Source organism: Diabrotica undecimpunctata, chromosome 10 (genome assembly GCF_040954645.1).
Source record: "Diabrotica undecimpunctata isolate CICGRU chromosome 10, icDiaUnde3, whole genome shotgun sequence".
Lineage (NCBI taxonomy): Eukaryota > Metazoa > Arthropoda > Insecta > Coleoptera > Chrysomelidae > Diabrotica > Diabrotica undecimpunctata.
The window spans coordinates 12,319,362-12,334,936 of NC_092812.1; the positions used below are offsets into that span (position 1 = coordinate 12,319,362).

General features: G+C 31.8%; 1 long non-coding RNA gene across 1 annotated transcript in view; it reads left to right on the plus strand.

Moving 5' to 3' along the window:
• The window catches only part of LOC140452024 (uncharacterized), a 387,923-nt gene that overhangs the window by 55,982 nt on the left and 316,366 nt on the right, over positions 1-15,575 (plus strand). The window contains exon 2 of the long non-coding RNA XR_011952121.1: positions 6,340-6,379. This is a non-coding gene — a long non-coding RNA (uncharacterized lncRNA). The remainder of the gene's footprint in view (positions 1-6,339; positions 6,380-15,575) is intronic.

Here is a 15,575-nt window from a genome sequence, read left to right on the forward strand (position 1 = left end):
AACACTTTATAAAGTTGCAATATTTATTTAGTTTTTAGGTACTTGTATAGAGTCTCCACATTTTGTAATAAATTGTTATTGTCACGACTCTAAACCACATTAGGATTTATACGATTCCTATTTTTGTAAATTTTTAAAGGCAACCCAAGTTGCAGACGAATTTTATTGTTTATATTAAATTTGTTCAATATTAATAAATAACGTGCTTCATTTGGGTTAATTTATCAAAGGTCTAAAGTAAATTTTGGTTTAATTTCTTTTTGAACTCTACCAGGAGACTACAGAGTCGACGTCACACAGTGACAGATTGCTTAGAACACATAATTGAGCTAGCTGAGGTATATATTAACTTAAACAACGAACCACAGATTTTATAAATTACAACATTTATTATAAATAAAAATAAAATTAATAAAATACAACTTTTTCAATATATATATATAATATATATATATATATATATATATATATATATATATATATAATATATATATATATTATATATATATATATTATATATATATATATATATATATATAATATATATATATATATATATATACATATATATATATATATATATATATATATATATATATATATATATATATATATATATATATGTATATATATATATATACCGCATACAACGTTTATTTTTAAAAATTTTCACTAGAATTTGTTTTTACTTAGGTCTTGGTTTTCGGCTTCCTAGTACTGCTCCTACCAATTAAAAACTTCACCCCTGGTGAAAGTCGCCAGTTAATTTTTTTTTCACTTGCCTTTTCTTTTCAAAATATTTTAGTTAGTAAAGATAATATTATTTACAAATGTTGTGCAATTATTGTTCCTCCTTGTTATTAAAAAAACTCAAGTGTAGTTGGATAATGTCTTTGTAATAAATTTGGCACAGATGCAAAACGGTAGGGATACAGCCTGTCCTTGTGCAAAATTCTGATAACTGATGATTGACTAATTCCAGTACTTAAAGGGAATCTACCAGTGATTACTAGAGGATTTAGTGTAACTCTAACCAAAATGTCATCTTTGTGCATTTTAATATTTTTTAAGCCAAATAATTTTACTGTTGTTTTTTTTTACAAAAATAATTAAGCTTTATTAAATATGTATGTTGTAGATTAAAGTGACAAAAAAGGTATAGCTGATTCTTTAATCTAATAATATATTGCTCATTACTATTACTAAAGAAAAGAATATTTAGTTTACGACTGGGTAAGTTCCATAAAATATAGGTTCTATTACGTTTCAAAAAGCAAAATAAGAGAAACAACATATAAAGTCTCTATTCAGTTTTTTTATTTATTGTTGGCTCCAACCACAGGACTTTTCTTCTTCAGCCTTAAGTAATCCAACTTTAGACATAGGCCTCCCCCAAATCAATCCAGTGTCTTTTGGTGTCTTTTCTATTTTGCGCCACTTGCTTCCAGTTGTGTCCTCCGATCGGAGGACAAGGACTTTTAGCGACATAAAAGATAATACAATTAATGTTACAATAACTTATATAAACCAGTGTTCTTTACATAACCTAATGTATTAGTCGTCAAACTAATGATTTTTACGGGCACAAGTTTCTGTTCATATTTCATCGTTTGCTTCTGCTTCAGTATCTTTCTTTATTGTGGTCAAGTAGAAGTTTCTCTCTGCAACTTTGAAATATTAAATAGAAACATCCATTTTTGATAACAGATTATGATTCCACAAAATATTCTTAAAAAACTGTATTCAGTATCTACCATAAAAGAATTTTCAGAATTTTGATCGGTATGTCGTGGGTATACTGCAAAATATGACCAAGTCAATTTTTATTGATTTTTAGTTTATCAATCCAAGTCACTCAGAAGAGATAATCGAATACCTGGAAAAGTATCCAAGTCAAAATAATAAGGTACGATGCCGCAACGCACATTGTAACATACAAATGTCTATGTCTCGATATACGTATCAATAGACTGGACGAAATGATCATGTTGACTTGGCCACTTTTGTATGAAATGATTTATATTTTTTTATATCAACATTAAACTGAGACAATTGGCTATTACGACTTGGTAATTTTTTGATGATTTAGTTTTACTTAAACGTTTTATGTTTATTTGTTGAACGATCACGTGTTGAAAAAGAGATATTAGGTTTATCTTTCATTATGACGTCCAGGGGAAAGTTTTTAGTACAAATGTGTTTAAATGCAGTTGTAGCTAGTACTTTACATAAACGTAATGCAGGTGAGTGTTGTAATTTCGTAAAATTTATTGAAAATAATTTTGAGGTTATGATGAGGACAACAAAATATAAAAGTATTCATTACTTAGCACTTAGCAGATAAACTTTTGCCTTAAGAAATAATATTTATCACCCTGCTTCCTAACCATTAACAGTAAATACCGCTGATAACAAGTTCAATATTCTATGTAGATTTTTATTGTTGATCATCTTGTGGTTTTCAAATATAAAACTTAATAATGAGATAAAATTAGTGTCTAATAATAAGTAACGGTATCAGAACTATGGTCTTCTAAATCAACATCACAACACATTCCCAGTTTGTCAGCTGGAACCAGCACTGTAGAAGGTGTATATACATTTTTAAATTGATCTTTTTATCCTATACTAATAGTTTAATTCGATTTATTCAATGCTACTCTAATGCAAGGATGTTCAACTACCACTGCTGATAATGGAGAAGAGAATACCAAACATTGTGAAGAACATAATAGTTCTATTGAAATGCGTAATACACTTGTGTCACCTACGTTTGAGGAAAAGGTCGTTGATAGTGGTTCAGATTTTTCTACCGGCAGTAGTCGTAACTATCTTCCGAGTGATGATGAAGGTTTACCAATTATTGAATCAACTGATGATGTTGTACCCTTATCAAAACAAGAGTGTTGTTAGAGAATAGCTAATTCTTCCCAATGAAAAAGAAATATTAAGAAGAAAAATAGAATATCAAGTTTGCCTTACAAATCCAAAGGAACAGTATTGCTGCAAAAAAACCAAATTTGATTAATTGCTACTTTTGTAAATTCAAATGCTCCCTTAGTTTTGATAATGATTCCGGAAACCAGTTATGCTCGAAATTTTGGTGATTAGACTATAATCTTTAAAGGATTATATTCTCTGTTATATTGCGAGCAAAAAACCTACTTGTAGAAGAGTTCGTTCTAAAATAGGTGCTCTCAAAACTACAAGTAGGTACTATCGTCTCATAATCCAGAGTAAAAGTATCCGGATTTGCAAGAATTTCGTTCTACGTACTTTTGTGTATAAGCGACGACCCAGTGGATAAGGCATTCTCTGCTAATAAAACCAAACTTAATATAGCTTCAATCAAAGCTCATTAACAAAGTTTTTCAATCATGCCATCTCACTACTCTAGATCATCAACTTAAAGAGAATAATTAGTTTCTAATTTATCTAGATTGCAAGGAAACGGGAAAAAATATGCATCTCAAATAACTTACTACCAAATTTTTGATACCAACTTTAATTTGTCCTTTTTTAAGCCTAAAAAGGATCAGTGTCTAACATGCACGAACTAATTAAAGACAAAAGCTGCAGATTTAGAAGAAAAATAATAATAGGATCACATTTAAATACGAGACGAAGCAAATCTAGCAAAAAAATCAGACAAAGAGCGCGCAATGACTGATAATAGTTTTTTAAGTGTCACGTTTGATTTACAAAGCGTTCTGCAAATACTTTCTTTAGACGTCCCACCAATGTATTATAGTAAAAAGCTATGCGCGTACAATCTCACAATTTACGAAGCAGCTAGTCAAAAAGCCCACTGCTAGGCATGAACTGATATTAATGGTAAAAGAGGCAGTTCAGAAATAGGTACATGCCTATCTCTGATACCTGTAGTGGTCAAAACAGAAATCTATTTATTGTAGCATTATTTCTGTTTATAGTAATAGCACAGTGCAGTAAAAAATGCTAAAACGAATGTTCTAGTATACACTATGCATGATTGTTTAAATATTATTAGACTGACATGCTTCAAAAGAGGCCAAAACAAAAGAAGTTACCCAAATAACGTACAGGAAATATAGTATAATGACTTCCTTGATATAAAGATCGTAGCTGCTAATACTCTTAAAAATAGAACCATTGACGAAAACGAAAACGGAAATCGTGTTAATTGGCTAAAAATTAAATGTATCCGATATGAAGCAGATATTACAGAATTGTAATTCCTATAAAAGAATATCATTTATTATACTTTAAAGAAATTTCTATTTCTACACCTAAAAAGCAGAATCTCCTAAAATTATTTAAGACAGGAACAATTCCCTCTGAATTCCATGCTTGGTACTAGTCAATACCATCAGAGAGTGGAAAAAAAGATGTTGCTCCAGAGCTATCAGTATTGTCCGATTAGGAATCGGATTAGTTCTACTTTCCGATTCCAATTCAGATTAATTCTAGTAGAAAAACTTTTATATTTTTGTTATCATTTTCCAATTTAAAAAAATAAGTAAACATTTTTATTAAAAACTTTAGCCTTACACTCTAAATAAATAAAATTAGAAATATTTTCTTTGTGTTTTATTATTGATCAATAATAATTTTTTTTTGGCCATGATGTCAATATGAGCATATTTTTACATCCAAAGTAATTTTTTTTTTCGAAAAAAAAGATTAGTACGATTTTTAGAGCTATGTACGTAGAATCACTAACTTCAACCATTTAATACTTTACGAACGAAAAAATATATAATCCTTTTAAAATTATTTAAAAATAAATTCAAATAAAATTACGGAATATTCAACATAAATTATTTCGACTTGGTCAGTTTTTGCAGTATGTCCACGATTTGTTTTTTCTGTAATTACAGCGCCATTAGTCGCGAATCGAAAAAAAAAATTGGGATTTAAAAATTTGATGGAAATCCAGAAAATACTAGTTGTAATATTTGTATATTAACTTGTAATTATTATTATATTATTATATATTAATTATTTGTATAATAACTTGTAATTATTTTATTGTTTTAAAAAATACATATTATTGGCACTTTATAACAAGTTCTAAATGAGCTCCTCCTCTCTCAAGACAGACTTCATACCGATATTCCAGATTTTTCGTAACGTTACGGAATAAAGGTTATCTCAAGTCGGCGAAGAAGGATCTAACGGCATTGTTTAACTTATTGATGGTTTGTGGTGCCCATTTAAAAATGGCAGTTTCAGCCATGCTCCAAATGTATGTTAAGTCTGGAGAATGTGCAGGATAGGGGAAGTCAGTAAATGGTGAAATGAATTTGTTTAGAAAATGTGTCTGAAAAAATTGACGAACTGCGACAGCAGTATGGCAAGTTGCCCCATCCTGCTGGAAAAAATTGGTCTCTAAATGTTAAATTATGTGCACGACAAAATTGACGTAGATCAGGGATAAATCGTGTTAAAATTTGTATGTACCTCTGTTGATTAACTGTGACTTGCCTACCATTTTCTTCGATAAAGTATGGACCAATGATTCCGTGTCCCGAAACTGCACACCAGACACTCACTTTTGCGCTATGTAAAGGAACTTCTTGAACTCCATCTGGTCTGGCGAATCCCAGAAATTGATTTGTGCGACGATTTATATGGCCTGACAAATGAAAATTTGCTTCGTCTGAAAACCATACATTTTTCAAAAATTCAGGAGTTTCATACTGTTCTTCAAGAATTCTGGCACAATATTCCACTCTACTGTCATAATCCCTGGGATGTAATTGTTGATGTATCTGAACCATATACGAAAATGCATCCAGCTCCTTCAGGATTCTTTGCAAGGAAGTTCGTTTTAAGCCAAGATGCAACGCTGTTCTTGTCTGGCTGGCTTTCGGATTTTCCAAGATTCGCTCAAAAACACGTTCATGGTTATCGTTATTGTTAACTGTTCTGGGACGCCCTGAGTTTCTTTTTCGCTGCCACAATACCTTACCCGTATTTGTAAACTTCTCAACAACCTTCAAAATTACAGCATTAGGTTGGAGAACGTTTATTAAACCGTTGTGTGAATTGATCACACACGTGCAGACTTGCACTATTACGTCGACCGATTCCGTATGAGCGAAAATAATGCTCCACAAGAAACACTTTCTCCTCTGTACTTAACACCATTTTTAAAAATTAGGCCTTAATTGTTTAAGGATTACTTGACAGGTCTATACTAGTTAATTTGAATATGACAGCGCGCACAAAGAGACATCTATGTTTCAGTTTCAGTACTGTTTATTTTGGGCAATAGTGTATTTTGTAATAGTTAATTCAAATATATTAATATATAATACTTTTTCTTATTTTATTATTTTTGTATATTTTTTTTAGATTTCGGCGTAATAAGATTCTACTAACTTCAATGTAATTGGTGAGTATTTAACTTTATTTTTTATTATTTTTGAATAATGGTAAACACCATAACAAACTAATCTTAGAAATAAAATAGTATTTTGTACTATCTAGTATCACTAAAACTAACTTTACGTAGCTTCCCACATGCAGATAGTTTAATAGATGCAGATAGAAAATAGTTTGATAACCATTATCACAACGAAATGAAAACCCTATTAATTTTTTTCTTCCATTACACCCGAAATACTTCACGAGGTTTCAGCAGTTCTCTTTTATATACCATACTTTCTATATTTTTCCACTGCTGAACGTAGGCCTCCTGTAAAATTTTCCACTTATTTCTATCTTGAGCTTCTTGCATCCAATTTGTGGTAAACCGCTTTATATTATCCGTCTATCTAGTCGGTAGCCGTCCTCTGTTTCTATTTTTTCAACTGCATATCGACTTCTCATAACTGACCAGAGAAAAGAAAGAAGTGCTCTAGAATCTAAAGTTTCTTATTTGAAAGAGCAACTAAGGATTAGTAAAAATAAAATAGCAAAATTAAGAGACCAGATGTCAATTTTGCAGAATGTATTAAATAAACAATTACAAAAATTTCCAGATGCTTTGAACGAGTTACAGGTTCAGAGACAGTGCAATCTTAAAGAGAATGTTACCAAAGAAGTAAGTCTTCAGGTGATCACCGTTAAACAAGAAGAAGATAATGATGAGACTTTTTCTCTAAAAAGATTGATCTCCTTAACGTGCCTCATCCCTAAGGACATTGGTGATCATCATGGCCCATTTGACTCTATCTGCAGCCATTCTGAAAAGTTCTTGTTTGTTGACATGTTTCCACTCCATTGTCTCAGATTCTTCATTGTCTTCTCCCCGGTCCTCTTTTGCCTTCAACCTTCCCTTGTATGACTAGCCGCATCAATTCGTATTTTTCGTTTCTTAGTATGTGACCAAAGTAGCTCATTTTTCTTTTCTTTATCGTGTTGAGTATTTCTTTATCTTTTTTCATTCTTCGTAGCGTTTCCGCATTTGTTATGTGTTGTGTCCAAGATATTTTCCACATTCTTCGATAACACCATATTTCAAAGTTAATGAGTTTTTTCTCTGTCGCCTCTGTAATTGTCCACGTCTCAACTCCATACAACAGGACAGAGAACAAGTAACATCTCAATACTCTAGTTCTAATTTCGATGTTGGGTTTTCCATTGCATAATATTGCTTTCATCTTATTAAATGAAATTCTAGCAATCTCAATACGCCGTTTTATTTCCGTACTTCTATAGCATTCTTAATTTAGTTCGCAAACTAAGTACTGATATCTGTGCACCCTGCCTAAAAGTTTTCCTTTAGCATAAACACTGTCTTCCTCAATCTTGTTCTTGCTTACTACCATGATTTTTGGTTTATTTGTATTCATCAGTGCCATTCCATACCTTTCGCAGTATTGGGTAATGTGATCAACCAAGATCTTCTCTGCTGTCCGCAAGGAGTATTGTGTCATCTGCATATCTAAGATTATTCAGAAGTGCTCCGTTAATAAATATGCCTTTATTTACGTCTTCTAATGCCTCTTTAAACAATTCTTCTGAATAGATATTAAAAAATAAAGGGGAAAGCACACATTCTTGTCTTACTCCACGATTTATAGATATTTTTTTCGATTTTTGTTGGTCTATTTATGGCTTTCTGATATCGGTATAAATTGGCAATGATTCTCACGTCTTCATCATATAATTCTGTGTTCTGTAGTATTTTTAAAATTCTTTGATGTTGTACATTGTCGAAGTCGACTAGATATATGAATACGTTGCAATTGACATCTCGACATCGTTCGATTAGTGTTTGTACAGTAAATAATGCTTCTCTGGTGCCAAAGCCTTTTCTGAATCCCAATTGGTTTTCAGCTATTCTATCATCTAGCTTTTTATAGATAAGTTCATGTATCACTCGTAAGAACAGTTTTAGAATATGGTTCATCAAGCTAATTGTCCTGTGCTCTTCGCACTTCGCGTTTGATCTTTTGGGTATTGCAATAAATATTAATATTAACCATTCTTTCGAAATCTCTTCCGTATAACAAATGTCATTAAATATTACTATTAGTGTGCCCCTATGATTTTTTGTTAATATTCTTAAGATTTCTGTAGGTATTTCATCTGGTCCCCTGGCATTCTCATTTTTTATACGTTTTAGCGCTTTCTCAATTTCGTCTTTGGTGATTGGTGGCCCATTTCTTCCTCTTGGTTCAATGACCTCAATTTTCTCGTCGTCTTCGAATAGCTCTTTTATGTATTCTTTCCATCTGTTTATTTTATTTGTACATTCCGTTATTATATTGTTATCTTTATCCATGATTGATTGGTAAGATTGTAAAGATTGATACTGACTTAAAAGTCATACGACAATGACATAAAAATGGAGTAATACCTATTTGACACAAAATAAGCTCATACAGGCAGGGGAACTATAAAAACGTACTTTGCTCAATGGGAATCTCTGCATCATTTCAATAGTCCATTATATCGGAAGTGGGCAAGTCCTGAGAGCGTACAGTCCAAAAAGTGATACTTCCAAAATCACACATTAAAAGTGTGTTACAAGAACTTAATTTCTGGGATACATTTTGAAGTAAAAAGAACCTTGGCCAGAGTTCGAGAGATATTTTACTGGATTAGTTGTCGCGGAGATGTAGAAGATTGGTGTTAGAAATGCGATTTAAGTAATCGCAGAAAAGACTATAGAACAAGAAGTCGTGGTAAAATGGCACAATACCTTTCCGAAGAGCCTTTTGAACGACTTTCTGGAGATATTTTTGGTCCACTTTAAATGACAGAGAAAAGAAACAAATATTTAATCGTCGCAATAGATTATTTTTTAAATGACCTGAAATTGCACCCCTTTCTAATTAAGAAGCGACTACAGCAGCAGAAGCCTTAAAAGCACACGTCGTATCAAGACATGGAGATTCTTTAAAGTTACATTCTGATCAAAGATTCTAAAATTTTAAATCAGAATTATGGCAAAAATCGATAAAAAGTGTATCAGACTAATAATCAGATGGAATGGTCCAAAGACATGACAGAATTGTTTTTCAATACATTTCAATGTTTGTCGCTGATAATCAAAAAGATGGAGATACTTTAAGTCTTCTATTCCTGTAAGCCTATAGAAGTTGCAAACATAAAGTAACTGGTTATTCTCTGTCAATGATGATCACTAAAAGAGAAATAAAGCTTTTTCAAGATCTTATTTATGGAAGGTTGCCTTCCAACAAAAAAGAACGTTCATCCCTAACGTACATTAAAAATTTGAAAAAAAAAAACAATTGGAAAAAGTTTGCGAATTTTCCCGTAAAAGTTTGAAGCTTCAAATGACAAAGCCAAGTCCAAGCTCGACATACATTTAACACGACAACTTTTGAAACAGATCAGAGCATACTGGGTTATACAATCCCACACAAGTTCTGCAGAAAATCAACGATCTAATCTACCGCGTCCAGTTTTTGGCTAGAAGTCAACCCAAGGTAGTTTATACCAAGAAATTAGCTATATACCATGGAACTGATCTTTCTTGTTCGCTTAAATCGGTCCCTGATTGACCAGTAATTCGAGGCGAGATGTTTATGCAGACATGGTCGCAAATATTAAAAAAGGGAATAATCCAATTTTGTTTCAGAAATTGTTTTTTTACAAGGTAGGCTTGATTCAGTATGCAAAGATTATGGAAATTTTTAAAAAGATAGGGCTAATACAGCAACATAGGCATTAAAATAATTGATAATTTTTATTTAAAACAGTCTTTCGATTATTGATGGAAATTTATCAGAAGACATAAACATGTTAACAGAATTGAAGTGTTGTGAGCATTCCCCATTGTTGTTCAACCGAATAGCGTAAGATATGCTGATGACACTGTTTTCTTTAAACATGTGCACCAAACATGTATTATAAATTACTTTAATAATACTTAAGTGTAAAATGAGAATGTAGCACTGACCACCACGACGAATTCTATTCCGAAAAGAAGGCAATAACACCAGAATGGCCTGGCATTCGTTACACTAAGAAGTCTCTAGTTGTATTCAATCTGTAAGTTACATTTCGAACAGAATCATCATGATGCATGCTCAGAGCCAATGGATATTAATCTGGACTTGTTATAAAGTTAATGCGCTCACATCTAGTAGTAGCAAAGATGACATAGAGAAATTTGATGAGAAATCATCTAAAAAACAAAGACACGACTGTAATAATGGGGGACTTTAATGCCAAATAAGGAAAAAGTAGTAAAGAAACCATTTTAAGGAATTTCGGGCTGTACATCGTAATAACAACGAAAAGAGGAGATCGTTTTGTAGAATTGTACATAGAGAACAATTTATATATGCCAAATCTATTCTTTAAAATATCCAAGTCACCAGCAAATACTAAAAAATATATTTGCAAATATATTGCAAAATATACAGCAATCAGATCAATTATTTATGAGTTATTGAAAGATACCCAAATTCAATGATACAAAAAAAGATTGCCGAAAGAAGAAGCCCAGTTCAAAGAAGGACATCCTAGCTCCGAAATTTCGGAGTGATCAAGAGACATGGGCTAATCTGTTTCGAGCTGCCGTAAACAAAGTTATTGCAGCCAATATGATTCTAAGCGTTCGATAATCGGATTGAGTACTGCAATAATAAGAAGACCTAAGCATCGTGATCATATAATTCCAGTTCTTAATATTGAAGAAACAGTCCTAACAAGACATGATATGAATATTCCACTCCATTTGCGCATACTTCGATTCCTTTAGCTTTTCTTATGCTATATTGAGGTGTGGACTATAACATTTTGTTTTAAGTGCCGAGAAACTTTAAAATCATAGAAGATATTGTAAAAAATAGCATCGTGTCAAGCCAAGTGAACACAATATTAGAGTTATTAACATCAGAAAAAAGCAAAAATTAGAATATAATGGCAATATCATAAGAAATAAAAAATAAAAACTATTACAATTCATTTTGAAGACAAAATTAAAGCAAATCTGAACAAGATAAAATATAAGAAAAATGCCGTGACTAAACAATTAAGGGCAATATTAAGGAGTTAAGAGTACCACATCAAAGGACATGACACTAGACAAAAATAAATAAATCAAGCTCCGCCACTGGTGGCAATGCTTTGAATTCCTATTTCATTTATCTCTGTTTAACAAAGATGAAAATGAAATTAAATTTCAGGAAGTGTAACACAATACGCTCATTTAAGAAAACTATTGCACAATTCAAAATAATGAGTGTCATTTGGACTTTAGTTTGTTAAATGAAATTAAATGACAGTAATTTTGTGGTATGACTAGCTACGAAGTGAGAATATTATATCGAAATTGTTCTTAATGAACGTATATATTAGAAGGAAAATCTGTAATTTGATGTTTTGTTCAGCTCAACACCTACTCTATTCTCTGTCGACTTGTAATGACGCTAATTTTAGAATTCCTTGCTTCCTTACTCTGAGAGATTTCAAGAAAATAGTCAAGCCAAACTTCATGTGATAAAATGAACGACAGCTTAGATTTAGTTTACATAGTACTAGTAAATAAGAGTATCAAGTTATGACAACACTGGGTTTTAAAATAATTCTACTAGGAATTTAAACAATACATAATTTTACAAAAAAATTCTTGGTGTTCAGCGAAAAATAGAGGAAATGAAATCTGAATTTTTTTTTTGTTTTATTTATTCACATTAACTGCTAAGAGTTACTAGCGACATAAGTTACATATCATTGCTCTACAAATATATTTACATTACAATTACAACTGATGAAATAGACCTACATTCGTCAAGAAGTTTATAACATTTACCAAATTACAGTCATCTTTTAAAATAGATGTGAGGTTAGTTGCAAGGTTATGGTTCGTTTTTATATTGTTGTGTTTGTTACACTCCATTAGTATGTGATACACACTTAGGTCTTTATTACAAAACTCACACGTAGGAGGATTGACTCTATTAGATAGGTAAGAATGAGTTATTTTGATATGACCCAGGCGTAAGCTGTCAATTTTACTTGGTTCACACCACTTATATTTAATTGTTTCCACGGTTTCACACTCGGTTTTATTGTTTTAAGTTTCTCTGCAGACGTGTTCCACTTGTTTTGCCACATACACATTATTTTATTTATATTAACCACTTTTATGTCACTCGCTACTACTTCGCACACTATTGTGGCTTCGGTGCTGGTTGTTGCTTCTTTAGCATACAAATCTGCTTTTTCATTTCCGTATATGCTACGTGCGATGGAACCCGTGACAATTTATAATGCACTACTTTGTATTGTATCTAGTAGTTGCTGTAATAGAGATTTTTTAGCAGGAAGAATAAACAATAGAACCATAATAAATGTTAGACCTAATTAGACATTTGTATAAATACATGAGACTAGAGAAGTCAGCTCCCCAATTATGAGCGGCGATGGTTCTTAATAATTTTTTTCGATTTTGACATGTTTTCTTTAAGTTTACAATATGGTCTCCCCAGGTTAGTTTTTTATCGATAGCAATACCTAGGAAGCGAATGCTATTTTTAAATTGTAACAATTGCCCTTGGAGGTACAATGATGGATTTACTTGCAAATGTTTTTTCGAAAAAAACACACATTTTGTTTCCTCTTCTTCTTCAAGTGCCCTATCCGTTGGCTATTAACATGGCAATTCTGATCTTGTTTTGACGTTTTGTTTTAGATCTAGAAAACTTCAATCCTATGGATTCTGACCAGCGACCTAAGCTATCTAATGAAGTTTGAATATGTTTTTGCGTAGATGTGATATTTTTACCTTTAGCAAATATAACCAGATCATCAGCATAAAGTATTCCTTTCCCTAGTGGGGAGCAGTGATCTAGATTATTATTTATAGCAATTAAAAAAAGTGTTGTGCTTATTGTAGAGCCTTGCGGGATGCCGTTTGTTTGTATTTTCTTTGAAGATAAGATATTATCAACTCTGACTTGAAAGTTTCTAATTTTAAAAAAGTTACTAATAAAGTGTAAAATATTTCCTTATAGGTCCCACTTGTGGAGTTTTCCTATAATGTTGCGTCGCCATATGCTTTTCTTATATTTATAAATACTGCGATTCATTCTTGTTTGTTTGCAAAAGCTTCATGAATTTCTGACTCTAAGTCAATCAAGTTGTCAGCTGTACGCCTATTTTGACGGAAACCACTCTGTTCATTAATAAGTTTATTGTGATGTTCTAGGTACCAAAGTAATCTTTTGTTTACCATTTTTTCTAACACTTTACACATAAAATTTTTGTTAACGATATTGGTCTATATGATTCTGGGATAGTTCGGTCATTGTCAGTTTTTCGTAATGGAATAATTATGGCATCACGCCAACTTGAAGGAAATACATATTTAGATCATATGTGATTATATATTTGTACTAAAAACTCTGGCATTCTCGGGCATATTCTAAAAAAAATAATGGGTATGTAGTCAGGGCCTGGTGCAGATTTCTTAATTCTTCCAATTAAAGTAAAGAGGTTATTTATTGAGTTGTGTATAATATAATCATCGTAATCCATTAATTTTTTTTCTTTTGTGTATTTTGTGTCCAGGAAATCTGAAATTATATATACAGTAAGGTCTCGTTTTATGCGGTGGATAGGTTCTACAGAAAAGCCCATATAAAAAAATCGCATAAAAAAAGACATTACTTGCCTTGAAAAAGTAGGGATATATTTCGTAGCCTTCTAAAATTACATAAAACCAAGACAAAAACAAAAAAGTTTGCAGTAATTAAAAGAAATAGGCTGCATGATAAATTACTTCAAATATATGAAAGACATTAATACATAAGCTTAAAAAAACTTGTATTTAAAACTTAATTAATTTTATTTTATGGGAAAGTAATAGGTACATATAGGTTTATATTTACATTTTTAATCACTATTGCTATCTGACGATGGTTTGCACCGATTGCGAAGTATCTCAAAATCATCTTCATCGTCAGAAGAAACTGTCTTTGCAATAGATATTTGCGGTAAAGGCAATGGATTTTCACAAACTTCATTTTCGTTCTGTGCAGCTCTTCCTTTTCTAACAATGTAATCAGTAATTAAACTTTACGATGATGATGCTAGTAATTTTTTATGTAGCTCACGATATCCTGACATGCAGTTCTGCAGCTCAAGTTGTAATTTAAAGGTCGGTCAAAATTGTGGTCATTAATAAAAAATTATTTTCCAATTTACTGCTAAATTGAAAACCTTCTCGAATTAATTTGGCAGTGAGGGAGGTTGGTTTTTCTTCCTCATCGTTATCATCTTGTCGACTCATGACGCCATCTAAAGTTAGATCTAAAGTTTGATCAATTATATCGTGGTCACTTAATGCATCATCCGCAAGCAATTCATCTATATCATCGTGGCTGAAGGTATTAAAACCATCTCTGCCAACTTCATGTGCAAATTAATTATTTAATCTGATAGTGTTGATGTTTGAATGGTTGCATTGCTTGTTACACATGCTGGTTAAACCTTTTTAATAGGCATTTAAAGTTCTTGTTGGTCTAATTTGAGCGGAAGCAGATGCAACATGAATCATACAATCAAAAAATAGAAAATTGCTTCCATACATCTTTTACTGTTAAGGGCTCATTTTCTAGTTCACTCGTGATGGATTTGTAAGTTGCTTTTATGTAATATTTTGTAACGTTGCAATAATGCCTTGATCCAACGGCTGAATAAGGCTTGTTCTAATTTGCTATTTGAACATTTGGATGTTTTAAGTGTGGATGACCTGCTGCATTGTCAATAATTAATAAAACTTTAAAACCCAGACATGTTTCCTTCATATACGCTTTTACTTCTGGCATGAAGCAGATATTTAACCATTCTGTAAAAATAGCTGTTGTTATCCAGACTTTCTTATTAGCCATTAAATGCACTGACAGTTGTTTTAAATCTTTGCCTTTTAAAGCCCATTGTCTAAGAGATTTATTTATAAATAGCACTTTCAACATCCGATCTTCTGATGCATTGCTACAAAGTAATAATTTTAATCGATTTTTACTTGCTTTATGTCCACTTGTAGTTTTTTCATCCTTTGAGATATAAGTACGGTTAGGCATATTTTTCAAATATAGTCCCGTTTCATCAGCGTTAAATACTTGATCGGTACAATACTCCCCATATTCAATAATTTTCGCTAG